Below are 26,271 nucleotides of genomic sequence, written 5' to 3'. Positions count from 1 at the left end.
CATGGTCCTCAGGTTGATGCTCTAACCACTGGTCCCAGCCAGCCAGGGCCCCTACAAAAATATTTCTTGATCATAATGTCATCTCTTTTTACTAAAAACAAACAAGATTGCTTTTGAGTATTTTCTCATAGTTTCCAGCTGAAAAGGGGATGGAGAAGGTTGTACATTGAAGAGGAGTGAGAAAAAGAAGATGGGGGCAGCTGGGGATTTGTTCTACTTCCTGTAGAAAATCAGCAGCTAATGTTGGTGCTCTTTGCTAGAATTCAGTACAAGTATTGGGGTGAAGGGCAGCAATTATAAATTTAATTATTCTCAGTTGCTTAACAATGTTAGCTGCATTAAAAGGTGTAGCTTATAAAATGAAATTATAGATCTAAAATAACACACCCATAAAATATCAAGCTAATAAGCTGTTTATAACAGACACTTACTTCCTCTTAGAACAGTGGTTCTCAAACTTGGTTGCACATTAGAATCACCTGGGAATCTTCTTAAAATCTTGATTTCTGGGCCTCATCCTCTGGAAATTCTGTTTCTTTGTTATGGGGTGGGGCCACAACATTAATAATAAAGAAACAGAATTTCTGGAGGATGAGGCCCAGAAATCAGGATTTTAAAAAGATTCCCAAAGGGGAAAAAAAAAAGAGATTCCCAGGTGATTCTAATGTGCAGCCAAGGTTGAGAACCACTGCCTTAGAAGCATCAAAGATTTAGGATGAGTCAGGCAAGGAAAACTTTAAGGAAACTTTCTCAGTTAACGTAATTGGGAGTTAATCCAAAAATGGGGGGAAACTGCCCTTTTCTGCTCTGCTCTAGAACGAGCCAAGTCTGGCTCACAAACCAGTAGTCATCTCAAGAAATAGAATTTGAAAAAAAAAACAAAAACCCAAAAAACAAAACACTAAATTTTAGGATACACCCATCCAGGCTCCTGATAAATTTCCCAGCCTAAGAGCCAGAGGGCATGCTTATCTCTTGGAGAGCAGCTGCAGAGTTTTCTATTAGCCCACTAACAGGAATACTCCACCTTAAACTCTTTAGTCATCAGTAATTTGCTTTCAAATAGGCTTGTTGATTGGTTTACCGGCATTGTTTAGTTTAGCGCTTTCCCCACATTTCAGTGCTGTTCTTTCCAGACTGCTTTGTAGCAACTTGTGAGTTTTGAGCATCACCTTCAGCTTGAAATCTTTGCAGACGGGTTCTAGGAGGAACTTCAGGCTGTGACTAGACTTGCAATGGATTCACCAACAAAGCTTAATGCCCCCTCCACTGGGTCATTTTCTCAGATGTCCAATGAAAGCTATTCAGGTAAGACAGATGCTGCCCTTTTTGACTACAGGGGTTGGGGAAGTGAGGAGCCCCCCCTCCGTCCTTAGGGGGATGCCTTCAGTGATTTAAAGAAGGATACAGCTAAGTAGCACCCCCCCACCCACCCCGTGGGGGAAAAAGCATAGAGGACAAAGAGGAAACACAAGAAACTTAATTTCATTTTAAAGCAAAGTTTATATAATTTTTTTATTATGGACTTCAGAGAGGAAGGGAGGGGAACAGAGAGAGAAATACTCATGCTGAGAGAGAATCATTGATTGTCTGCCTCCTGCACATGGCCCACTGGGGGTGAACCAGGAAACCAGGGCATATGCTCTGACGGGGAATCCAACCATGGCCTCTTGTTTCATAGGTCTATGCTCAACCACTGAGCCATGCCAGCCCCACAACATTTTTTAATCTTGCCAAAATTTTCAGGATTAGCTTTCTAGCTAAATCTACCCTTTAGCAGTGGTTCTCAACCTTCTGGCCCTTTAAATACAGTTCCTCATGTTGTGACCCAACCATAAAATTATTTTCATTGCTACTTCATAACTGTAATGTTGCTACTGTTATGAGTCGTAATGTAAGTTTCTGTCCCATAATCTTCCACTTGGAATTATGTATTTAGCTACTTTTGACGTCATGAAAAAATGTAACATTCAGAACTAACAAAAACAGGAAAGAGAAAGGTTTGAAGGCAATGTTTCCCATAATAGTGGATTTTAAAGCACGTTCTCAATGTATGCCCTCCACTGTGCAGAGTTCTGGACTAGCACAGTCGGTAACACAGGGGGTAGAAGGAATCTTCCACCTGAGAAACCTCTCACTGTCCATGTTCACCTGTTTAAGGGCAGGCCTAGTTTGACCCTGAGACCAGACTAGTGACTTGGGGGTAATGGATCTTAAATTTCTTTTCTTTCAGCTGACACTCAAGCTGTCTCAGAAGCACTAGCAAAAAACCTTAGCAAGTTGACTCTCAACCATAGTATCCAATTCTCTTCCCTTCCACAAAACCATTCACCCCAACAGCAGGACAGAGAAGAAGAAATGTCCGAGTATGTAGTGGGGGTGAGTTATGGCCTGGTCTACAGGAGGAGACGTGGAGTGAGGACAATGGCAAGTCTTAAAAGAGACCTCAAAGGACTGTTTCCAACATGGCTGAGGAGGAGGAATGAGGCTATTCAAAACCGCAAGAAGAAAAGGGTGAGTTTATGTGATCTGGGCCTCCAGTTCTCCCAAGGGAGGGAGGGTGGGTTTGCTCATAATGTAAATATTATCTTTTTAGAGCCATTTTAGGCTCACAGCAAAATTGAGCAGAAAATGCAGAATTCCCATGTACCTTCTGACCCCACACGCTCATAGCCTCCTGCACTGTCAGCAGCCCACAGCAGAGTGCAGTGCTTTAGGTGATGAATCTACATGGAGGCATTATCATCTCCTAAATATAGTTTACATTAAGGTTCACTCTCTTGGTGTATGTTTACTTGTCTATATGCTGTCAGAAACCGGATGCTCATGCCAATAATGCTGGGTGGTAATGGACAAACCCCTGATTGACAACCAGCAGCTGTTACAAAATGGCCCACGTGCTAGCATTCTTTGGTCTTGTTTTTTTACCTTTTAGTGTACACTATTCCAAATGCTATTTTTTTTAATATATTTTTATTGATTTCAGAGAGGAAGGGAGAGGGAAAGAGAGATAGAAACATCAATGATGAGAGAGAATCATTGATCAGCTGCCTCCTGTACGCCCCCTACTGGGGATCGAGCCTGCAACCCAGGCATGTGCCCTTGACTGGAATCGAACCTGGGACCTTTCAGTCCGCAGGCCCATGCTCTGTCCACAGAGCCAAACCAGCTAGGGCCAAATGCTATTTAGATTTGAGGGAGCATTTGATCATTTCATTGCTCATAACACAATCCTTTTTTTTTTTTTTTTTCCCCAGAATGAACCTGTATTTCAATGTGGCTGTAGTCATTGCCTATTACATCCAGGTCCTTCGTCTGGTGTTGCTGAGAATTATGACATGAAGTCATTTTAGGCATACACCGTATTCTTGTACTCATTTAAGTTGTAACACATTTTTTGATGTATTTCAATTTTTAGTAACAAATGTGTGTATAGGGCATCTTTAATAAACTTGAGGCATATCTGAGACATGTGTATTTTTGTTCTTTGAATTTATTGGGGTGACATTGTTTATGAAATTATAGTTTTCTGGTGTACAGTTGTATAATACATCACTGGTATACTATATTGTGTATTTGATACGAAGCTATGAAAATTCCAGGACAAGTGGAATAGGGAATCTTAGACCTATAGTTGGGGAACCACCTAGTACGTCCCATTTTCCCTAAACCAAGGACACTTCAGGGTAAATTGTTTACACTTCTCCCCAGCCAGAGGGTAAATAGCTTAAATCATCCTAAGTCAGGGGAGGGGGGGGCGGTGCAGATAATAGAAACCCAGTTAAGAGAATAAATCTCATTTTGGTGCATCAGCATAAAGCTAGTGAATATTCTTTTCTACCCATAAGCTCTCCACAAAACACCCACCCTTTCAAACCTCTGAAGCTCCTAGAGACCATGCCCATGCCATTCTCTTCCCTCTCTATTCACCGCACCCCTGGGGACATATCCCCTAATCTCTAAGGTACCCCAGGAGACTTGCAACCAGGGGAGCAACGGACAGCAGCACCTCATCCTGGGCCAACTCCTGGACCTGTCTCCAAGGTTCCCCTTTTCCCCCTTTTCTCTGACTTTCCGGAAAGCCAAAGCAGCCCATCCTAGGCTCTCCTGCTGGTTCTTTATGCCCTTCCTTGTGTCACTGCCCTAAGTAGGTTTTTGGTGAGGTCAATAAATTCTGTTTGGTTTTTTTTTAAGATCTTTTTAAACAACAGTACTTTATTGAATACATTTTATTCACAGAAAAATAAGCTTTAATCTGTGACATCCAGATTATGCAGTGGAAAGTAATTTTCTTAGTTTTCCATACTGATGGAAAGGTTTCTCCTATATGGGAAAGAAGCCATAAAATTACACTCACAAATATACTCTATCTCAAAACATTTCACACGGTTGAGGTCAAATTCTTGCCTGCTTTTCTCCACTTTGTCACTTGATGGAAATGTTTCCCTCAAAAAAACAAGAATTTAGGTTTTCTCTTCCAGTAACATGTTCACCACATTGTTCTTAGTCATTATTTTATACTTGATTTTGCTAGCAATGAACTAACCGGCTAGGGCAGGGGTGGGCAAACTTTTTGACTCGAGGGCCACAATGGGTTCTTAAACTGGACCGGAGGGCCGGAACAAAAGCATGGATGGAGTGTTTGTGTGAACTAATATAAATTCAAAGTAAACATCATTACATAAAAGGGTACGGTCTTTATTTTTTTTAGTTTTATTCATTTCAAACGGGCCGGATCCGGCCCGCGGGGCTGTAGTTTGCCCATGGCTGGGCTAGGGCTAGGCTCCCTATTGTTTTAAATATTTTTTAGCCCTAGCAGATTTGGCTCAGTGGATAGAGTGTCAGTCTGAGGAATGAAGGGGCCCTGGTTCAATTCCTGTCCAGGGCAGGTACCTCGATTTCAGGCTCCTCTCTCACCAGGGCCCTGGTCAGGGGGTATGCAAGAGGCAACCATTTCATCTGTTTCTCTCACATGGATGTTTCTCTCTGTCTTTCCCTCTCTCTAAAAATTAATGGGAAAATATTCTAGGGTGAGGATTAAAAACTAACAAAACATAGCGAGTCCAGCCAGTTTGGGTTGAGGTTGGACCTAGGAACCATGAGGTCATGGTTCAATTCCCTTTCAGGGCAAATGCCCATGTTGTGGGCTTGACTCCCAGTACAGGGCTTGCAGGAAGCAGCCTATCAATGATTCTCATCATTAACATTTCTATATCTCCCTCTCTATTCCTCTCTGAAATCAATAAAAAAAATGTAAAAAAAAAATAATGGAAGAGTTAGAGGTAGAAGGAAAGTAGAGGGTTTTGACAGGAGGAAATGAAATATGATAGTGGTATAGTAAGAGACGGCTGCCATCCAATGGTATTTTACTTAGGTTATTTTCCTTTTTCATGACTCATCATCTACAGATGTGAATTTCTTTGGGAAACAAAATATACATAAAAGCTGTCATCTACCCTCCCATCTTCATATGCTTGAACGTTTTCATTGGTTTTTAAAGAGAGAGAATGGGAGAGGAATAGAGAGACTTTGATGAGAAACATCATTGAACATCTGCCTCCTGCACTCCCTCCACTGGGGATCCAGCCTGAGACCTGGGCATGTGCCCTAACCTGGAATCCCACCAGTGACCTCTTGATTCATGGCTCCATGTTCAACCATTGAACCACACTAGGCAGGCAAAACTTGCATTTTAAAATATGGCTCAGATAAGCTTTTTAAAAGAAGACCAGGTATTTGACTCTGAAAGGTACAGGGAAAGAAATGCAAGCTTCTCCTAGAACCGTGGTCGGCAAACTGCGGCTCTCGAGCCACATGCCGCTCTTTGGCCCCTTGAGTGTGGCTCCTCAGAGTTCCCAGCCCTCAGGGAATGTCACCGCCCGAGCAGCCTTTCCTGAAGCTGAGAGGAGAGGGGTAAGGCAGCAGCAGCATCTGCACCACTAGAGTGAGCCATGGGTAGTCAAACATCTAAAACCAGCCCTGACCGGTTTGACTCAATGGCTAGAGCGCCGGCCTTCAGACTGAAGGGTTCCAGGTTCGATTCTGGTCTAGGGCATGTACCTTGGTTGCGGGCACATCCCCAGTAGGAGGTGTGCAGGAAGCAGATAATCGATGTTTCTCTCTCATTGATGTTTCTCTCTATCCTTCTCCCTTCCTCTCTGTAAAATATCAATAAAATATATTTAAAAAAAAAAGATCTACAACCTGACTACTTGGATGGAGCTTAGAGCAGCCTGCCACCTTCTCTTAAGGAGGTGATAAGGAATTCTGATTTGCCACCAAGGTCTTTTTTGACCAGACATAACCTAGCTAACTGTTGTCCAAACACCATTATTTGAGGCCAACCTTCTATCATAGTTAAACTTTTGACAAGGGAACAAATTACAAACTAAAGTGTTGGTCATGTCGCTGGCTATAGAGCTTGCAACTAACTAGCAATAGCTGCCCAATGCCATGTGAAGTAACAAACTGAATTTTGGGGTTTTTCCCCCCTCCTTCAGTTTTAATGTTATGTAATGTATTTAAACCCTTATTTTAAGAAAACTTGTTTTCAGAAAAAAAAAGAAAAAGAAAATCAGCAGTTAATGTTGGTGCTCTTTGCTAGAATTCAATACAACTATTGGGGGGAAGGCCAGTAATTAAAAATTTTAATTTCAGTTGCTTGAAAATGTTAAATGCATTTAAAGGTGTAGCTTCTAAAACAAAACATTTATAAGTCTAAACTACACGTCCATAAAATATCAAGCTAATCAGCTGTTTATAATGACACTTCTCTACTTTCCCTCACTAGCAGACTTCCCCTGAGAAGCATCAAAGATTTAGGATGAGCCAGGCAAGGAAAACTTTAAGGAAACTTTCTCAGTCAATGTAATTGGGAGTTTATCAGAAAATGGGGGGAAACTGCCCTTTTCTGCTCTGCTCTAGAATGAGCCAAGTCTGGTTCACAAACCAGTAGTCATCTCTGGAAGTAGAATTTGAAAAAACAAACAAACAAAAAAAACACACTAAATTTTAAGGATACACCCATCGAGGCTCCTGATAAATTTTCCAGCCTAAGGGCCAGAGGGCATGATTATCTCTTGGAGAGCAGATGCAGAACTAAGAACTACTCCCACCCACCTTAATCTCTTTAGTCATCAGCATTTACATAAAAAATAGGCTTGTGGATTGGTTGACCAGCATTATTTAACTTAGCGCTTTCCCCACATTTCACTCCTGTTCTTTGCAGGCTACTTGTAGCAACCTGAGATTTTTGAGCATCATTGATCCTGCCTTCAGATTCTAGGAGGAACTGCAGCCTGTGACTACTTGCAATGGATTCATCAACAGAGCTCAAGGCCCCCTCCACTGAGTCGCTTTCCCAGATGTCCGATGAAGAAGATTCAGGTAAGACAGATGCTGTCTTTTTGGGGGCAGTGAAAAGCCTGCCCTCCTTTCTTAGGGGGATGCCTTCAGTGTTTAAAAGAATAGGCTAAGTAGGCCCCTCCAGTGGGGGAAAAGCACAGGGGACAAAGAGGAAAAAGAGAAGAGTATTAAACTGCCTAGCTTGCTTCCTATGCTTAGGAACATTTCAATCTTTTCAGTTCACTTTCTGGGGAAAAGCAACCAAAATTTTGCTAGAATGGCTCATAGGGTCTTGAAATCAGTACTTCCATCAGTAATACAGGTCAGGAATAGTGAAAAGGAACAAAACATAAGGAACTTCCATTTCTTTTTTCTTTTCTTTTTTTTTCTTTATTGATTAAGGTATTACATATATGTCCTTGTCCCCCTATCCTTCACCGCTGTCCTGACTGCGGCCACTGCTTCAGCTAGAGCTCTGCCCTCTACCAGCATCAGCGGGTCCATAGCGGCGGGACCCCCTTCCCTTGCCCAGACTGTGGCCGTGCTTTTGCCCACGGCTGCCATAGACCACGGTTTGCAAACTCCAATTACCACAGGAGCCCGACAGGTCATGTAAAGGAGAGGGAAACACCAGGTGGAGCGAGCCTGCCTGGAAGAGACATGGGCAAGCCATGAGCGCCAGCCGATGCTGGTCGGGAGCTGATGAGGGTGCGAGCATCCCGAACCGGAGCACAGGTTCGGCTCCATCCAAAGGGAACAGCTGCCCCCCGCTCCTGCCAGTTGTGGTTTTGTGGGAGTTTAGGTAGAGTTGCCAAATCTTTGGATTTCTCAAGAAACCTGGATTTTGTGTGAAATCTTAACCAATAATTTGTAACATTTTAAAAATCTGACTAGGCCAAAAAATAAAAGAGCTGCAGGCCAGATTCAGTGCATGGCCACCAGTTTTTAACTTATGCAGTGAAAAGGCAAACGGGTAAAACAAGGTTCTCTTCCATCTCAATCCTCTTTTTTTTTTTTTTTAAGACATGTTTTCTTTCTTTTTCTTTTTTTAAAAATATATTTTATTGATTTTTTACAGAGAGGAAGGGAGAGAGATAGAGAGTAACATCGATGAGAGAGAAACATTGATATGCCCGCAACGAAGGTACATGCCCTTGACCGGAATCGAACCTGGGAACTTTCAGTCCGCAGGCCGACGCTCTATCCACTGAGCCAAACCGGTTTCGGCCATCTCGATCCTCTTAACACATCTGAGAAACGGCCTTTTCTTCCCACAGCGGAGGTCAACGGCGGTCTTACCTCAGTCCTAACTCAGCAAAGGGGGCTTGTAGGCCAGGCCAGCAGAGACTGAGGTGTCCCCTGTCAAGCTGGAGAGGGCCTAAAATATGATGGCGCTCGTCCCCCCAGGTCCAGTTCTTACAAGGAATTCTACGACCTCCCTGGCGCCCGCAGAGGTTCAGTACTGATTCCAGCTTGGGCCTCAGGAAATGTTTAGATCCTCACCCTTTGTCTTCTCACCTTTGAGGCCATCACCCACACTCCTGGAATATCTCTGGGTAGTGCTGGAAGCCCACAGGTGGGTCCAGGTCCCCTTGGCCAGGGGTCAGGGCCACAGGCAACCCACTGGCACCCTGGCCCTTTCGTCCCCTGGCACCAGGCCTATGGACCCCCTGGTGCTTGGCCATGGCCGACTTCTGGCCAAAGCACCTACCGCACTGAGGACCGGGGTAGGGGCGCTCCCCGCTGTGGGTTCGCCGGTGGGCTGCCATTTCGGAGCTCTGCCGGACGCAGCGCCCACAGTCTGGACACGGGTAGGGCCTCTGGCCTGTATGGGTGCGCACGTGGCGCCCAAGGCCTGAGGCGTGGGCAAAAGCACGGCCACGGTCTGGGCAAGGGAAGGGGGTCTCGCCGCTGTGGACCCGCTGATGCTGGTAGAGGGCAGAGCTCCGGCTGAAGCCGTGGCCGCAGTCAGCACAGCGGTCGGGCTTCTCCTCCGTGTGGACCCGTAGGTGGGTGGTGAGGGCAGAGCGCTGGGTGAAGGCCCGGCCACAGTCCAGGCAGCGGTGGGGCCGCTCCCCACGGTGGATGGCGCGGTACTTGCTCAGAGAGGAGGCCTGGCCGAAGCCTTTGCCACAGTCAGGGCAAGAGAAGGGCTTCTCACCGCGCGGGTATGCAGATGCTCCACCAGAGTGGAACGCCAGGCGAAACTCTTCCCACAGAGGGAGCAACCTTGACGCTGGGCTGCCCTTGGGACGGGGGGATGGGCAAAGAGTGGGGGGCGACCCCGGCGAGGCACCGTGGATGGCTGCTCCAAACTGTAAGGGAGACCTGCAGAAGGCGGTATGGGAGCCTTCAGCCTAAGAGGCCGAGCGTCCATAGGAAGGATCTTCTCCAGCGCCCCGGTGCCTTCTCTCGGTCCTTTCTCTTCCTTGGTTCTGGAACCTGCTCACCCGTGTCTTCTTCTGCCAGACGCGCTCCCAACGCCGGATCGCGGGCGTCTGGCCCCCACAGTTCAGCCTCTTCCTCCACCCAGGCGATGGGGGCCGGCTTGGTGCCTCGGAACCCGAGCGCGCCCAGGTGGCCGTGATCTCCCGCATCGCGTCCCGGTCCAGGGCCCTCTGCTCGGCCGCAGGCAGCCCCACTCCTCCGGGGAGAAGGACACGGCCACGTCCGCGAAGCTCACGGGCTGGGGGCTCCTCGCCGCGCGCGCGGCCGCCTGGGTTCCAGCGCAGGGAGCGGGGGCCGAGGCGGCGCCATGGGAAGTGCCGGCCCCTGGTCCGCGGCCCCACGCGCTCCCGGGGCGGCCTCTGCGGGGACCACGGGGCGGCGGAAGCTACAGAGAAAAGAACGGGGCCCGGCGCCTTCCTAAGAAATGGCGGCCGGGGGTAATGGGTCTTAAATTTCTTTTCTTTCAGCTGACACTCAAGCTGTCTCAGAAGCACTAGCAAACAACCTTCCTAACTTGACTCTCACCCCTAATTCCCTTCCCTTCCAGGAAAACCTTCACCCCAACAGAAGGACAGAGAAGAAGAATTAGAAGGGTATGAACTGACGCTGAGTTATGGCCTGGTCTTCAGGAGGAAACGCGGAGTGAGGACAATGGCAAGTCTTAAAAGAGACCTCAAAGGACTGTTTCCAACATGGCTGAGGAGGAGGAATGAGGCTATTCAAAACCGCCTGAAGAATAGGGTGAGTTTATGTGATCTGGGCCTCCAGTTCTCCCAAGGGAGGGAGGGTGGGGATGCTCATAATGTAAATATTATCTTTTTTTTTAATATTATCTTTTTAGAGCCGTTTGAGGCTCGCAGAAAATGCAGAATTCCCATGTACCATGTACCTTCTGACCCCACACGCTCATAGCCTCCACTGTCAGCAGCCCACACCAGAGTGCCAGTGCCTTAGGTGGTGAATCTACATGGAGGCATTATTGTCAACTAAAGTCTATAGTTTGCATTAAGGTTCACTCTTGGTGTATGTTTACTTGTCTATATGCTCATGCCAATACTGGGTGGTAATGGACAAACTTCTGATTGACAACCAGCAGCTGTTACCATTACAAAATGGCCCAAGCTCTGGTATTCGTTGGTACTCATGCATTTTAATCCTGCTTCCTCCCCACTACCACCACCACAAAGGTTTTGCTTTTTACCTTTTAGTGTACCTTATTTCAAAGGCTATTTAGATATGAGGGAGCATTTGATCATTTCATTTAATCCATTTCTTTCTTCTTTTTTTCTCCCCAGAAAAAACCAGTACTTGATTGTGACTGTTGCCATTGCCTATCAGATCCAGGTCCTTCTGGTAATGTTAAGAATTATGACATGCTTTTGGCTGGCTTGCCTCAGTGTAAAGAGCGTCAGCCTGCGGACTGATGGGTCCCGGGTGCAATTCCAGTCAAGGGCACATGCCTGGAGCATACAGGAGGCAGCTGATCGATGATTCTCTCTCATCATTGATGTGTCTATCTCTCTCTCCCTCTCCCTGCCTCTCTGAAATAAATAATATATATATATAATAAAACTCATACCTTTAATAAAAAGAATTATGACATGATGTACACTGTATTCTTGTACTTATTTGAGTTGTAACACATTTTTTGATGTACTCTTTCAATTTTTACTAGCAAATGTGTGTATAGGGCATCTTTAATAAACGAGGCATATCTGAGACATGTTTATTCTTCTTTGATTGAATTTATTGGGGTGACATTATGAAATTATATAGCTTTCTGGTGAGCAGTTGTATAATACATCATCTGTATACTATATTGTGTTTCATAAGAAGCTATGAAGGCCCTGGCCGGGTAGCTCAGTTGGTTAGAGCGCTGACCCATATGCCAAGGTTGTGGGTTCGATTTCTGGTCAGGGCACATACAAAAATCAACCAATGAATGCATTGATCTCTATCTATCAAAAATGAATAAATAATTTTTTTTCAAAAAGAAGCTATGAAAATTCCTGGACACATGGAATAATGAATCTCACACCTATAGTTAAAGAGGTTTCCAGCCACCTAGTAAGTCCCATCTTCCCTAAACCAAGGACACTTAAGGGTAAATTGTTTACACTTCTCCTCCCCAACCAGAGGGTAAATAGCTTAAATCATCCTAAGTCAGGGGAGGGAGGAGGGCAGATAATAGAAATCCAATTAAGAGAATAATTCTCATTTTGGTGCATCAGCATAAAGCTAGTGAATATTCTACTTCCACCCATAAGCTCTCCCCAAAACACCCTTTCAAACCTCTGAAAATGAAGCCCCAGGGACCTTGCCCATGCCATTCTCTTCCCCCTCTATTCACCGCACCCCTGGGGACATATCCCCTAACCTCTAAGGGACCCCAGGAGACTTGCAACCAGGGAAGCAATGGGCAGCAGCACCTCATCCTGGACCTGTCTCCAAGGTTCCCCTTTTCCCCCTTTTCTCTGACTTCCCAGAAAGCCAAAGCAGCCCATCCTAGGCTATCCTGCTGGTTCTTTGTGCCCTTCCTTGTGTCACTGCCCCAAGAAGGTTTTGTGGTGAGGTCAATAAATTCTTTTTTTTTTAACAGTACTTTATTGAATACATTTTATTCACAGAAAAATAAGCTTTAATCTGTGACATCCAGATTATGCACTGGAAAGTAATTTTCTTAGTTTTCCATACTGATGGAAAGGTTTCTCCTATATGGGAAAGAAGCCATAAAATTACGCTCACAAATATAGCACTCTATCTCAAAACATTTCACACGATTGAGGTCAATAAATTCTTGCCTGCTTTTCTCCACTTTGTCACTTGATGGAAATCTTTCCCTCAAGGCAACAAGAACCTAGGTTTCCTCTCCCAGTAATATGTTTGACACCTCGTTCTTAGTCTTATTTATACTTGATTTTGCTAGCAATGAATAAACTGGCTAGGGCTGGGCTCCCTTTTGTTTAAAAAATATTTTTTAGCCCTACCCAGTTTGCCTCAGTGGAGAGAGCATCAGTCTGCAGACTGAAGGGTCCCTGGTTCAATTCCTGTCCAGGGCAGGTACCTTGGTTTGAGGGTCCTCTCTGGCCAGGCCCCTGGTCAGGAAGTGTGCAGAAAGCAGCCTATCAATGATTCTCATCATTGATGTTTTTATCTCTCTCTCCCTCTCCATTCCTCACTGAAATCAATAAAAAGATATAAATAATAATAATAATAATAAAAGAGTTAGAGGTAGAATGGAAGTAGTGGATTTTGACAGGAGGAAATGAAATATGATAGTGGTGTAGTAAGAGACGGCTGCCATCCAATGGTATTTTACTTAGGTTATTTTCCTTTTTCATGACTCATCATCTACAGATGTGAATTTCTTTAGTTAACAAAATATACATAAAATCTGTCATCTACCCTCCCATCTTCATATGTTTGAACATTTTCATTGGTTTTTAAAGAGAGAGGATGGGAGAGGAATAGAGAGACTTTGATGAGAAACATCATTGAACATCTGCCTCCTGCACTCCCTCCACTGGTGATCCAGCCTGGGACCTGGGCATGTGCCAGACCTGGAATCCAACCAGTGTCCTCTTGGTTCATGGCTTGATACTTAACCACTGAGCAACACTGGGCAGGCAAAACTTGCATTTTAAAATATGGCTCAGATAAGATTTTTTAAAATCTATTTTTATTGATTTCAGAGAAGGGAGAGGGAGAGAGATAGACACATCAATGAGAGTATCATTGATCGTTTGCCTCTTGCACGCCCCCTCCTGGGAGCGAGCATATGACTTGGGCATATGCTCTTGACTGGAATCAAACCTGGAACCCTTCAGCCAGCAGGCCCAGGATCTAGCCACTGAGCCAAACCAGCTAGGGCTCAGATAAGATTTTTAAAAGAATACCAGGTATTTATATCTGAATGGTACAGGGAAAGAAATGCCAGCTTACCCTAGAAGGATGTTGGTTTCATAAAGCCAATTATAAGTATTTTGAGCTGAAGAGGGAGGGTTTATAGAAGGTAAAGGAATTTAGTGGGCTTTGTTGTTCTAGAGCAGGGGTGGGCAAACTTTTTGACTCGAGGGCCACAATGGGTTCTTAAACTGGACCGGAGGGCCGGAACAAAAGCATGGATGGAGTGTTTGTGTGAACTAATATAAATTCAAAGTAAACATCATTACATAAAAGGGTACGGTCTTTTTTTTTTTTTTTTTAGTTTTATTTATTTCAAACGGGCCGGATCGGGCGCTAGGGCCGTAGTTTGCCCACGGCTGTTCTAGAGCCACACCTCTGGCCCTATAAAGACTTTACCTATAGGTGCTCTTACTCCTGGGAGCATACCCCTGCCTTTCCCTTTCCCTTCCCCCTCCCTGCCCCAGGCACCTTACCATTAGCTTCCTCATTCCCAAGATTCAAGGGAGCTTCCTTTACTTTTTTAACTTGTTTCCTAAACCCATGTCTTCTGGTGATTACTTTTTCTACCTCTGTGATTTACCAAGTAAATGTTCTCTTGCAAAAATATATGCATAAGCCCTAGCCGGTTTGACTCAGTTGATAGACCACCATGGGCCAGAGGACTGAAGGGTCCTAGGTTCGATTCTGGTCAAGGGCATGTACTTTGGTTGCAGGCTCCATCCCTCACCCTGGCCCCAGGCCTGGTGGGAGGCAGCCAGTTGAGGTGTCTCTCTCAAATCCACATTTATCTCTGTCTCTCCCCCCTCCCTTCCACTCTCTTTAATCCTCAGGTAAGGATTAACAAACAAACAAACAAATAAATAAATAAAAATATATGCATAAGCCAGGGACACAGACAATAGGTTGGTGATGGCCTGGGGCCTGTGTTTGGGGGCAGGGGGGCCATAGGGAGTCAATGGGAGAAGAAAGGGGACATATGTAATATTTTCAACAATAAAGATTAAAAACAAATCCTGGGTCATAATTTCACCTCTGGCTTCTTACTAAAAACAAACAAGATTGCTTTTGAGTATTTTCTCATAGTTTCCAGCTGAAAGGGGATGGGGAAGGCTGTACATTGAATAGTGAAAGATCAGACAGAGGCCAAAAACCAGGACTACAGGCTTTATTAGAGGAGAAGGACCTGCCGAGCTGTCTCACAAGGGGTGGACAGCAGCATGTGCAGGGGTGGGCAAGCCTTTTGAGGGGCGGAATGAGAAGGGGTGGGGGGCTTCGTGTACTTGGTGCACACTTATTGGTGGCTTACTGCATTGTCCATATAGGAACAAGGGCTGAGGGTATTTGGCAGGTGTGGATTGGTGGTCCAATGTATAGTCCATATAAGGTACAGGGTTAGTCACTCGGGTATTTCTGGGCTGCAGGTTACGTCATACTCAGCCCACCAGTTGGGGGAAGGGAGGATCTATCAAATAGGAGATGAGAAAAAGAAGATGGGGGCAGCTGGGGATTTGTTCTACTTCCTGTAGAAAATCAGCAGTTAATGTTGGTGCTCTTTGCTAGAATTCAGTACAAGTATTGGGGTGAGAGGCAGCAGTTATAAATTTAATTAACCTCAGTTGCTTAACAATGTTAGCTGCATTGAAAGGTGTAGCTTATAAAATGAAATTGTAAATCTACAATACACATCCGTAAAATATCAAGCTAATCAGCTGTTTATGACACTTCTCCTCTACTTTCCCTCACCAGCAGACTTCCCCCTTAGAACAGCATTTCTCAACCTGTGGGTCACGACCCCCTCGGCGGTCGAACGACCCTTTCACAGGGGTCGCCTAAGACCATCCTGCATATCAGATATTGACATTACGATTCATAACAGTAGCAACATTACAGTTATGAAGTAGCAACGAAAACAATTTTATGGTTGGGTCACAACGTTAGGAACTGTGTTTAAAGGGCCAGAAGGTTGAGAACCACTGCCTTAGAAGCATCAAAGATTTAGGATGAGCCAGACAAGGAAACTTTCTCAGTTAACGTAATTGGGGTTTAATCCGAAAATGGGGGGAAACTGCCCTTATCTGCTCTGCTCTAGAATGGGCCAAGTCTGGTTTACAAACCAGTAGTCATCTCAGGAAGCGGAATTTGAAAAGAAAAAAAAAAACAACGCTAAATTGTAAGGCAACCTTAGTGAGACACACCCATAGAGGCTCCTGATAAATTTGCCAGCCAATGGCCTAGAGGGCTGATTATTTTAATGGAGAGCAGATGGCCCAATTATCTATTAGTCCACTAACAGGACTACTCTCACTCACCTGAGTCCCTGTAATCACCGCCATTTACATTCCAATAGGCTGTCTGATTGGCTAACCTGCATTATTTAGGTTAGCTCTTTCCCCACATTTTGATCCTGCTCTTTCTGGGCTACTTCGTATCCATTTGAGAGTTTTGAGCTTCACCTTCTGCTTGAGCTCTTTTCAGCCGGAGTCTAGGAAGAACTTGGGGCTGTGACTCGACTTCCAATGGACTCACCAACGAAGCCTAACGCACCCTCGACCCAGGAGTTTTCTCAGACGCCTGGTGAAGGATATGCAGGTATGATGGATGCTGCCCTTTTTGACTATAGGAGTCGGGGAAGTGAAGAGCCTACCGTCCTTACTGAGGATGACTTCAGTGTTTTAAAGAATACAGGACCCTCCAGTGGGGGTGTGTGTGGGGGGGGGAAGCACAGTTTTTTAATCTTGGGGAGAGGAAAAAAAGGGAAGAGTATTAAACTGCCTTGCTTGCTTACAATGCATAGGAAGACTTCAATGTTTCAGTCCACTTTCTGGGGAAGAGCAACCAAAATTCTGAGAGAATCTCCCAATCAGTATTTCCATCAGCAGTACATGTCGGGAATGGTGGAAAGGAACAAAACACAAGAAACTTAACTTCAATTTAACCTACAGTTTTTATATATTTTTTTGTTATTAATTTCAGAGAGGAAGGAAGAGTGAGAAAGATAGAAATATCCATGTGGAGAGAGAATCATTGATTGGCTGCCTCCTGCACACCTTCCCACCGGGGATCAACCCGAAACCAAGACATGTGCTCTGACCGAGAATCCAACCATAACCTCCTGTTTCATAGGTCTCAACCCCTAGGCCAAGTTGGCCGGGCAAGATTTCTGAATCTTGCCAACATTTTCAGGCTGGTCTTTCTAGCTAAATCTTCCCTTTAGGGAATGTTAATAAACAAGAAAATGGCTTTTCAGGAAACGCAGGGAAGGGTTGGGTTTATAAACACCAGTGAATGTGCTCCAGGTCCTACACCACCACCCACACTATTCAGCCACCATTGGTCAGGATAATGTTTCAAAGGAGTGAGCCTGGGGGTGGGTGAGGCTCCCAGAAAAATTAGGCCACAGAAAGGAGGCAGGAAGGTGGGGACCTACTTAGCAGAATTCTGGAGCACTGCTTCTAATTTATATCATAAGCCCATTCACAGCCTTATTATTGTATGACATGAATGTGTATGAGATATGCATAGTGGGTTTGCATGGGGAGAGGCAAGAGGTAAGTGGTTGACTTCCCATAATATCGGGTTTGAGTAGAAAGATTTACTACCATGAAAAATCTGAGTGTAACTGTGAGAAGCCATTTAAACTTCCTAGCTCCGCTTAAGGCTGGGGAGAGACTGTTGTAAGTGGGTTTTCTTTAACTATTTCACTGGAGTGGTTCTTTTCTAGCAAAATTTAGTGGATTTACAGTGACAAGGTTGAACTGCTGAAACATTTTGATTTATTAATGCTTTATGTCCTCTTATTTATATTAAGCATTCACACAAATGAAAATGAAGTAACTTCCAATACCTAGTTTCTGTCCCATAATTTTCCTCTTGGAATTATATATTAGCTCCTTTTTTAAAAAATATATTTTATTGATTTTTTTTTTTTTTTTTTACAGAGAAGGGAGAGGGATAGAGAGTTAGAAACATCAATGAGAAACATTGGTCAGCTGCCTCCTGCACGCCCCCTACTGGGGATGTGCCCACAACCAAGGTACATACCCTTGACCGGAATCGAACCTGGGACCTTTCAGTCCACAGGCCGACGCTCTATCCACTGAGCCAAACCAGTTAGGGCAACTTAGCTACTTTTGATGTCATGAAAAAATATAACATTCAGAACTAACAAAAATGGGAAAAAGAAAGGTTTGAAGGCAATGCTTCCCATAATAGTGGATTTTAAATCACGTTCTCAATGTATGCCCTCCACTGTGCATTCTCGACTAGCACAGTAGGTAATGCAGGGGGTAGAAGGAATCCTCCACCTGAGAAATCTTCATTGTCCATGTTCACCTGTTTAACACTTGGAGTGCGGGTGAATTTCCCGCCAAAATATAAGATGGCTCTGTCTTTTGGTTTTGTTCCATCCACCAAAAGGGTGGATTACAAACAAATATTTGGTAATACGCAGTTACAATCGGCCCGAGTTTACACGTTTCCCGCACTCCACCGCAAATCTATATGAACCGAGTTAAAGACGGCTCCCGCGGAGTACGCGCAATTCACGCGAGCCGACTTAACTCGTTTCCTGCACTCCAAGTGTTAAGAGCAGGCCTAGTTTGAGCCTGCAACTAGTGACTTCGGGTAATTCAGTTTACCCTAATGGATCTTTTTTTTTTTTTTTTCTTTCAGCTGCCCCTCAAGCTGTCTCAGGACTAGCACAGAACCTTAGTAACTTGACTCTCAACCCTAGTACCGAATCCCCTTCCCTTCCACCAAAACCTTCACCCCAACAGGAGGACACAGGAAACGACTTGAAGGCGTCCGGACTGGGGCTGAATCCAGGCATGCTGTACACGAGGAGACGCGGAGCGAGGACGGTGGCCAGTGTTCAGAAAGAAATGAAGGAATTGAGAGAGAGGACTCGATTGATGATGATAAGAAGGGCGGATGCTATTAAATATCGCACCTTGTATCTGGTGAGTTTAGTGATCTGGGCCTACAGTTCTCCCAGGGGACGGTGGGGATGCTCATAATGTAAATTTTTTTTTTCTTTAGAGCTGTTTTAGGCTCACAGAAAAATTGAGCAGAAAATGCAGAATTCCCATGTACCTTCTGACCCCACACATTCATAGCCTCCTGCACTGCCAGCAGCTCGCACCAGAGTGCCAGTGCTTTAGGCGATGAATCTACATGGAGGCATTATCATCTCCTAAATATAGTTTACATTAAGGTTCACTCTTTTGGTGTATGTTTACTTTTCCATATGTTGTCACAAACTGGATGCTCATGCCAGTACTGTGTGGTATTGGACAAACCCCTGATTGACAACCAGCAGCTGTTACCATTACAAAATGGCCCAAGCTCTGATATTCTTTGGTACTCGTGCATTTCAATTCTGCCTCCTCCCCCCTACCATCCCTACAAAGGTTAATTGTTTTTCTTTTTTTTAGTGTACCCTATTTCAAATGCTATTTAGATTTGAGGGTACAATTAGTCTTTTCATTATTCCTAACACAATCCATTTCTTTTTCTTTTCTTTTTTTTTTCAGAATAAACCAGGATTTAAATGTGGCTGTAGTCACTGCCTATTACATCCAGATCCTCTTGATTGTATTATTGGCAGCCACTGCATGGAGCCATTTTAGATGTACACCTTATTCTGTACTTATTGGAGTTATAACATTTGTTTGATGTCCTATTTCAATTTTTAGTAGCAAATGTGTGTATAGGGCATCTCTAATAAACTTGAGGCATATCTGAGACATGTTTATTCTTGTTCTTGTTCATTGATTGAATTTATTGGGGTGACATTATGAAATTATATAGCTTTCTGGTGAGCAGTTGTATGATACATCATTTGTATACTATATTGTGTGTTTGATAAGAAGCAATAAAAATTTCAGGACACATGGATTAAGGAAACTTAGAACTATAGTTAAAGAGCAGTTTGCAGCCACCTAGTAAGTCCCATCTTCCCTAAACCAAGGACACTTCAGGGTAAATGGTTTACACTTCTCCTCCCCAACCAGAGGGCAAATAGCTTAAATCACCCTAAGTCACGGGGGTAAATAAGATAATATGAATCCAATTAAGAGAATAAATCTCATTTTAGTGCATCAGCATAAAGCTAGTGAATATTCTATTTCTACCCATAAGCTCTCCCCTAAATACCCACCCTTCCAAATCCCTGAAAATGAAGCCCCCAGAAACCTTGCCCATACCATTCTCTTCCCCCTCTATTCACCGCACCCCTGGGGACATATCCCCTAACCTCTAAGGGACCCCAGGAGACTTGCAACCAGGGAAGCAATGGGCAGCAGCACCTCATCCTGAGCCAAATCCCTGACCCTTTCTCCAAGGTCCCCCTTTCTCCCCATTTCTCTGACTTCGCAGAAAGCCAAAGTAGCCCAGGCTAGGCTCTCCTGCTGGTTCTTTATGCCCTTCCTTGTTTCATTGCCCTAAGTAGGTTTTTGGTGAGGTCAGTAAATTCTTGCTTGCTTTTCTACACTTTTGTCATTCAATGGAAATCTTTCCCTCAAGAAAACAAGAACCAAGGTCTCTCCAAGTAACATGTTCATCCCCTTGTTCATAGTCTTTATTTTATACTTGACTAGAGGCCCGGTGCACGGTGGTGGGGGGGGGGGGAGGTGTTGTCCCTCAGCCCAACCTGCACCCTCTCATAGTCTGGGAGCCCTTGGGGAATGTCCAACTGACAGCTTAGGCCCACTCCCCTAAGCCACAGTCTGGCCTCCCTCTGCAGGAGGCAACCAGTGGGCCGATCAGGGGATGGTGCTGGCCGGCCCTGCCCCCCATCGCCCCGCCATCAGTGGCCTTCCTCTACAGGAGGTGACTGGCGGGCCAATTGGGGGATGGCACCAGCCGGCAAGTGGCTGGCCCTGCCCCCCATCACCTCCCCACCACCGCCGGTCGCCACCCTCCGATTGCCGTCCCTTCCCTCTGCCCACTGGCACCCACCTTGGCTGGCCTGGTGCCACCTTCTCACCGGCCCCACCCCCTGCCAACCTGTCGTTCTGCCATTTGGTTGATTTGCATATTAGGCTTTTATTATATAGGATTTTTGGGGGGGGTTTGGTGAAAATATAGGATTTTGCTAGCAATGAATAATCATTCTCATCATCATATTCCTATGATGTCAATATCTGGGATTCTAATATTTTGTGATATTTTCCTACTGGATAGGAAGTTTACACATTCTCTCACCATGGCAGGAGAAAATATCTTAAAAGGCTGGAGGGAAAGAAAACATTCATGGTAACTCATTTCATGTGATTGGATTTTTATTTTATTATTTATTTTTACTTTATATTTTTCAAACTTTCTGCAATGAAATAAAATATATTTACTTAAAGGGGCATGCAAACTTTATATTAAAGGAATTTGATTACATGCTGACTTATTTATTTTATATATTTTATTGATTTTTTACAGAGAGGAAGGGAGAGGGATAGAGAGTTAGAAACATCGATGAGGGAGAAACATCTATCAGCTGCCTCCTGCACACCTCCCACTGGGGATATGCTCGGTACGTGCCTTTGACCGGAATCGAACCTGGGACCTTTCAGTCCTCAGGCCGACGCTCTATCCACTGAGCCAAACCGGTTAGGGCCTTATTTATTTTTAAATAATAGTTTATAGAGCCCAGCTGGCATGGCTCAGTGGTTGAACATTGACCTATGAACAAGGAAGTCACGGTTTGATTTCAGGTCAGGGCATATGCCGCTTTCCTACCCATTGCAGAGGGAACCCCTGAGCATGATTGTCTAGAAGTCCTAATGGAGGTTTACTCCAGCCAGCCAGATCTAACAGATAGGCCTTTACAGAATCCAGACAGAGTATTGTTCACGGATGGCAGTAGCTTCCTAGATGAAGGAAAAAGACAAGTCGGGTAAGCAGTGGTATCAAGCTTGGAGGTAATAGAGGCACAGGCCCTGCCTGAAGGATGGTCAGTGCAGAGGGCAGAACTTTGGGCCCTAGTCAGAGCCTTAAATCTCAGTAAGGCTAAGCATGCCAACATCTTACACTGACTCACACTATGCCTTTGCCACCCTGCATGTCCATGGGGCCATATACAAGGAAAGGGGGCTCCTGATGGCCAGAGGAAAAGGAATCAAAAATCAGAATGAGCCGAAACCAGTTTGGCTCAGTGGATAGAGCTTCGGCCTGTGGACTAAAAGGTCTGGGTTCGATTCCGGACAAGGGCATGTACCTGGGTTGCGGGCACATCCCCAGTAGGAGATGTGCAGGAGGCAGCTGATCGATGTTTCTCTCTCATCAATGTTTCTAACTCTCTAACTCTCTCCCTTCCTCTTTGTAAAAAATCAATAAAATATATATCTTTTAGAATCAGAATGAGATATTGAAGTTACTAGAAGCAGTCTGGGAGCCCAAGGAAGTAGCCGTCATCCCTTGTAGAGGACACCAAAAAGGAAAAGACTCAGTGTCAGAAGGGAACTGTCACGCAGATGCAGCAGCAAGGCTAACTGCTGAGGGGCCGGTGGCTTCATCGAGGAGCATGCTGGTTCCTGAATTACCTGAACCTCCGAAATACACCCCTCAAGAAGAAGAATGGGCCCAACGAGAAGGGGGTAAAAGGACAATGGAAGGTTGGTGGATATTCCTAGATCATAGGGTATACAATCCACAACAGTTAGCTCATAGAGTAGTACCCATTTCTGGAAGACGGCTCTAGCAGATACTATCTAATTGTCCGTCTCCCTCCTTATGTGCCTCAGTCAGAGCTTCCTCCTCTGTGCACAGAACAATGCAAGGCAGGCTCCTGTAGGACCGGTAGAAATTCAGTGCTGTGGGTAGGCTCCCTTTGAAGATCTAGAGGTAAACTTTACAGAATAGGGCCTAGTAGAGGAAATAAATATATTTTAGTTTTTGTCGGCACCTTTTCAGGCTAGGTTGAGGCATATCCTACCCACACAAAGAAGGCGAGAGAAGTCACTAAGGCGTTACAGAAGGACATAACTCCGTGGTATGGAATGCCATTAACCATCAGGTCAGATAATGGCCCAGCCTTTGTAGCTGAGGTAGTAGAGCAGGTAGCTAAGACCTTAGGAATTAAGTGGAACTTACATACAGCCTACAGGCCCCAGAGTTCAGGGAAAGTAGAACACATGAACCGGACTCTCAAACAGACTACGGCTAAGCTATGTGCTAGGAGATGAACTTACAATGGATAGATATCTTTTTTTTTTTTAAATATTCCATTGATTTTTCACAGAGAGGAAGGGAGAGGGACAGAGAGTTAGATACATCGATGAGAGATAAACATTGATCAGCTGCCTCCTGCACACTCCCCACTGGGTATGTGCCCGCAACCAAGGTACATGCCCTTGACCGGAATCGAACCCGGGACCCTTGAGTCCGCAGGACGACGCTCTATCCACTAAGCCAAACCGGTTAGGGCAATGGATAGATATCTTATTCTCCTCTGTTATCTTCCTAGCCATCATCTATCCTGAAGTTTGTTTGTTTGTTTGTTTGTTTGTTTTTATCATCTGGTCATCTCTATTCCTGAATATATCTTCCTTATTGTATACTTAGGTTTTATGATAGTATATGTAACTATTAGTTGGTTTTGTTTTGTTTTGTTTTTGTGTGTGTTCTTTTAAAAATATTTTTATTGATTTCAGAGAGGAAGGGAGAGGGAGTGAGATAGAAACATCAATGATGAGAGGGAATCATTGAGTGGCTGCCTCCTGCACGCCCTACACTGGGGATCGGGCTGCAACCCAGGCATGTGCCCTGACTGGGGATCCAACCATGATCTCCTGGTTCATAGGTCAATGCTCAATTACTGAGCCATGCTGGCAGGGCTCAAAGCATCTTTTATGACAGTTTAAGAGAAATCACACTGGAAACAGAACTGAAGTCTTCTGTTTATATATGAGCAAAAGTGCCCTTATGCGTTTGTCTTTACTTTCCCTTCCCAATAAAAAAATACAGCACTCAAAAAAAAGTCTACATGTCGGCCCAGTGACTGAAGGGTCCTGGGTTCGATTCAGGTCAAGGGTACATACCTTGGTTGCAGCCTGGATGTTGGACCTGGTCCCGGCATGTGGTGGAGGCAACCAATTGATGTGTCTCTGTCTCTCCCAGTCCCTTTCACTCTTTCTAAAAAAAATCATTGGAAAAATATCCTCGGGTGAGGATTAACAATAACAACAAATAAAAGCAGTGTTTCCAAATCTGCTTGGGATAATTAAAAAAAAAGAAATATGTATGTCTCTAGAAGTCAGGACTAGATCTGGTCTAGCCAATGCTAATGCCATGTAAGATATCAAGAAGGTTTGTTTTCTCCTGGAAGTCTTCTTTCTTTAAAGAGATCATACCAATAGTCAACACATAGGAAAGGGAAAGGTCTGTCCACTACATTGGTTCTAAAATTTAGCTACACATTGGTGTCACTGACAGGAACTTTAAAAAATACTAAACCCTGGGCTCCACCCCCAGAGGTTCTGATTTTGTTGATCTGGGCGGTGCCCAGGACATCAGGATGTGGTTTTTTTTTAAAACACCTCGAGTGAATCTAGTTGTTGAGAGCCACTTGTCTAGTCCAGTGGTTTTCAAACTTGTATAATGTAGTCAGGGATCTCGTTAAAATGCAAATGCTGATTCAGGTAAGTGTTGGGTGGGACCCAATTTTGAGATTGAGTCTCATATGAATGCAATTACATCAAGAATTTCAATTCTCTCATTTTCTAGAGCCAACTGGGAGATATTTTAAGAATAGATGAAGTCATTTTCATGGCCTGCTATCAGATGTCCTCAGATGGCTCTAGAATTCTGCAGGAACAGCATGTTTGTATGCTGACGGGGAAGATCAAGTGCTGAAGGAATAGTGAGAGTGCAATAGAGGGAGCAGCAAGAATTCCAGAAACATGCCCTTGAGCAGTTCAAAAGGATAAGATCAAGTACAAAGCAGGAAGTATTGACCTTAGAAAGGAGTCTGGACCTTTCATGCAAGGACAGTTCACAAGGCAGAACTCTACCAACCTTATTTTGTAATTTCAAGGGAGGAAATTTCTCCTAATATTTCCAAGATTCTCTTTACTAACATAACAGCTTTTGTGAGGAGTGCCTGCTTCTCAAAGCTGAACACAGGAAAAGAAGCAGTTCTGAGCAGCTCAAAACTAGCAATATGAAACTACTAAAATAAAAAAAGAGGTGTTTTTTTTTAACAATTGAAATTGAAAAAGAAAAGTTTAGTCTTCCAACTGATAAGTGCGCAAATGGTGGTTCTGCATTTTGCACTGAAAGCTGAGGAGACTGATAGATAATTGCTTGAAAAAGAAGCTAAGATCCTGTAGCTCTGTGAACAAAACTCTCCAGGACACTGTGGGTGTCTCTTTGCAGGAGATCAAACCCTGCTGCTTGGAACTGATAAGCACCCACAGATCCACAGATCAATCTGCTTACAGTTTGCTTCTCAGATACATTACTTATTATTTCCATTAATAGCATTTCTGGGAAGACAGCTATAAATGGACATGTCCTAAATTTAATCCAGGTTGATTAACAAAAAAATGACATTTTAAAAAATATATTTTTTTTATTGATTTCAGAGAGGAAGGGAGAGGGAGAAAGAGAAAGAAACATCAATGATGAGAGAGAATCATCGATTGGCTGCCTCCTGCACGCCCCCCACTGGGGACCGAGCCTGCAACCTGGGCACGTGCCCTTGACCAGAATAGAACCTGGAACCCTTCAGTCTGCAGGCCCACACTCTATCCACTGAGCCAAACCAGGTAGGGCAAAAACATGATATTTTTATGACTATGACAAATAAAACAGCAGTAGTCAATCATAATTTGTGCTCAGTGGAGAAGCTGTATGTATTAACTCCTTACTGAAAGTATATAAACCTTCTCATTTCTCCAGTCACTGTGAGTAAGCGCACTCTCTCCTTGCTCTTCATGAGGGTTCCTTATGAAGGAGTAAATAAACTTTGACAGGTGCTGAAGTGCGATATGTCTGAGAAAATTTGCATTGAAAAGATTATGAGCCCTGGCCGGTTTGGCTCAGTGAATAGAGCATCGGCCTGCAAACTGAAGGGTCCCAGGTTCGATTACAGTCAAGGGCATGTGCCTTGGTTGCGGGCACATCCCCAGCAGGGGATGTGCAGGAGGCAGCTGATTGATGTTTCTAACTCTCTATCCCTCTCCCTTCCTCTCTGTAAAAAATCAATAAAATATATTAAAAAGAAAAAAGATTATGAGGCATGAAATAATCTGCTGGCGTGTCTTACCTGGTCAGAAAAAATAAGCCAAAGCAGATGTTTTTGTGTATAAGCAACATATATACAGAGGTTTTGTTAAGTTTTGCACAATTTTTGATCAAATGAATGGGTGCATGTGTACACAAAGCATAACTATAAGTTTTAATATTTTTATACTAAATAAAATTATATATTCTGAATAGTAAATATATCTAAAGTAATAAATAAAAATGGCATTGAAATAATGCAATTAATGTGTTTAATAAGTATCTCTTTTACATAATGTTTTTTATGTAAGATTGGCCTTCATAGATAGAAATTAAGGGAATATGGTCTTATTTCAG

At 44.2% G+C, this 26,271-nt stretch overlaps 1 long non-coding RNA gene and 1 pseudogene across 1 annotated transcript; one reads left to right on the top strand and one right to left on the bottom strand.

Annotated features, from left to right (window-relative positions):
- Positions 1–1,146: 1,146 nt before the first annotated feature.
- LOC106696239 lies at positions 1,147–3,394 on the top strand. The gene is made up of 3 exons (XR_001347160.2): positions 1,147–1,308; positions 2,234–2,514; positions 3,258–3,394. It is a non-coding gene; the product is annotated as an uncharacterized LOC106696239 (long non-coding RNA).
- A 5,391-nt stretch (positions 3,395–8,785) lies between these two features.
- Positions 8,786–16,031, bottom strand: LOC102430266 (annotated as a pseudogene).
- Between the last annotated feature and the right edge of the window lie 10,240 nt (positions 16,032–26,271).

The sequence above is a fragment of the Myotis lucifugus genome, unplaced genomic scaffold, assembly GCF_000147115.1.
Source record: "Myotis lucifugus unplaced genomic scaffold, Myoluc2.0 scaffold_10, whole genome shotgun sequence".
In the NCBI taxonomy this organism is placed as follows: Eukaryota; Metazoa; Chordata; class Mammalia; order Chiroptera; family Vespertilionidae; genus Myotis; species Myotis lucifugus.
Note: the sequence above shows the minus strand (reverse complement) of the source record. Positions and strands in the feature narration are given on the sequence as shown.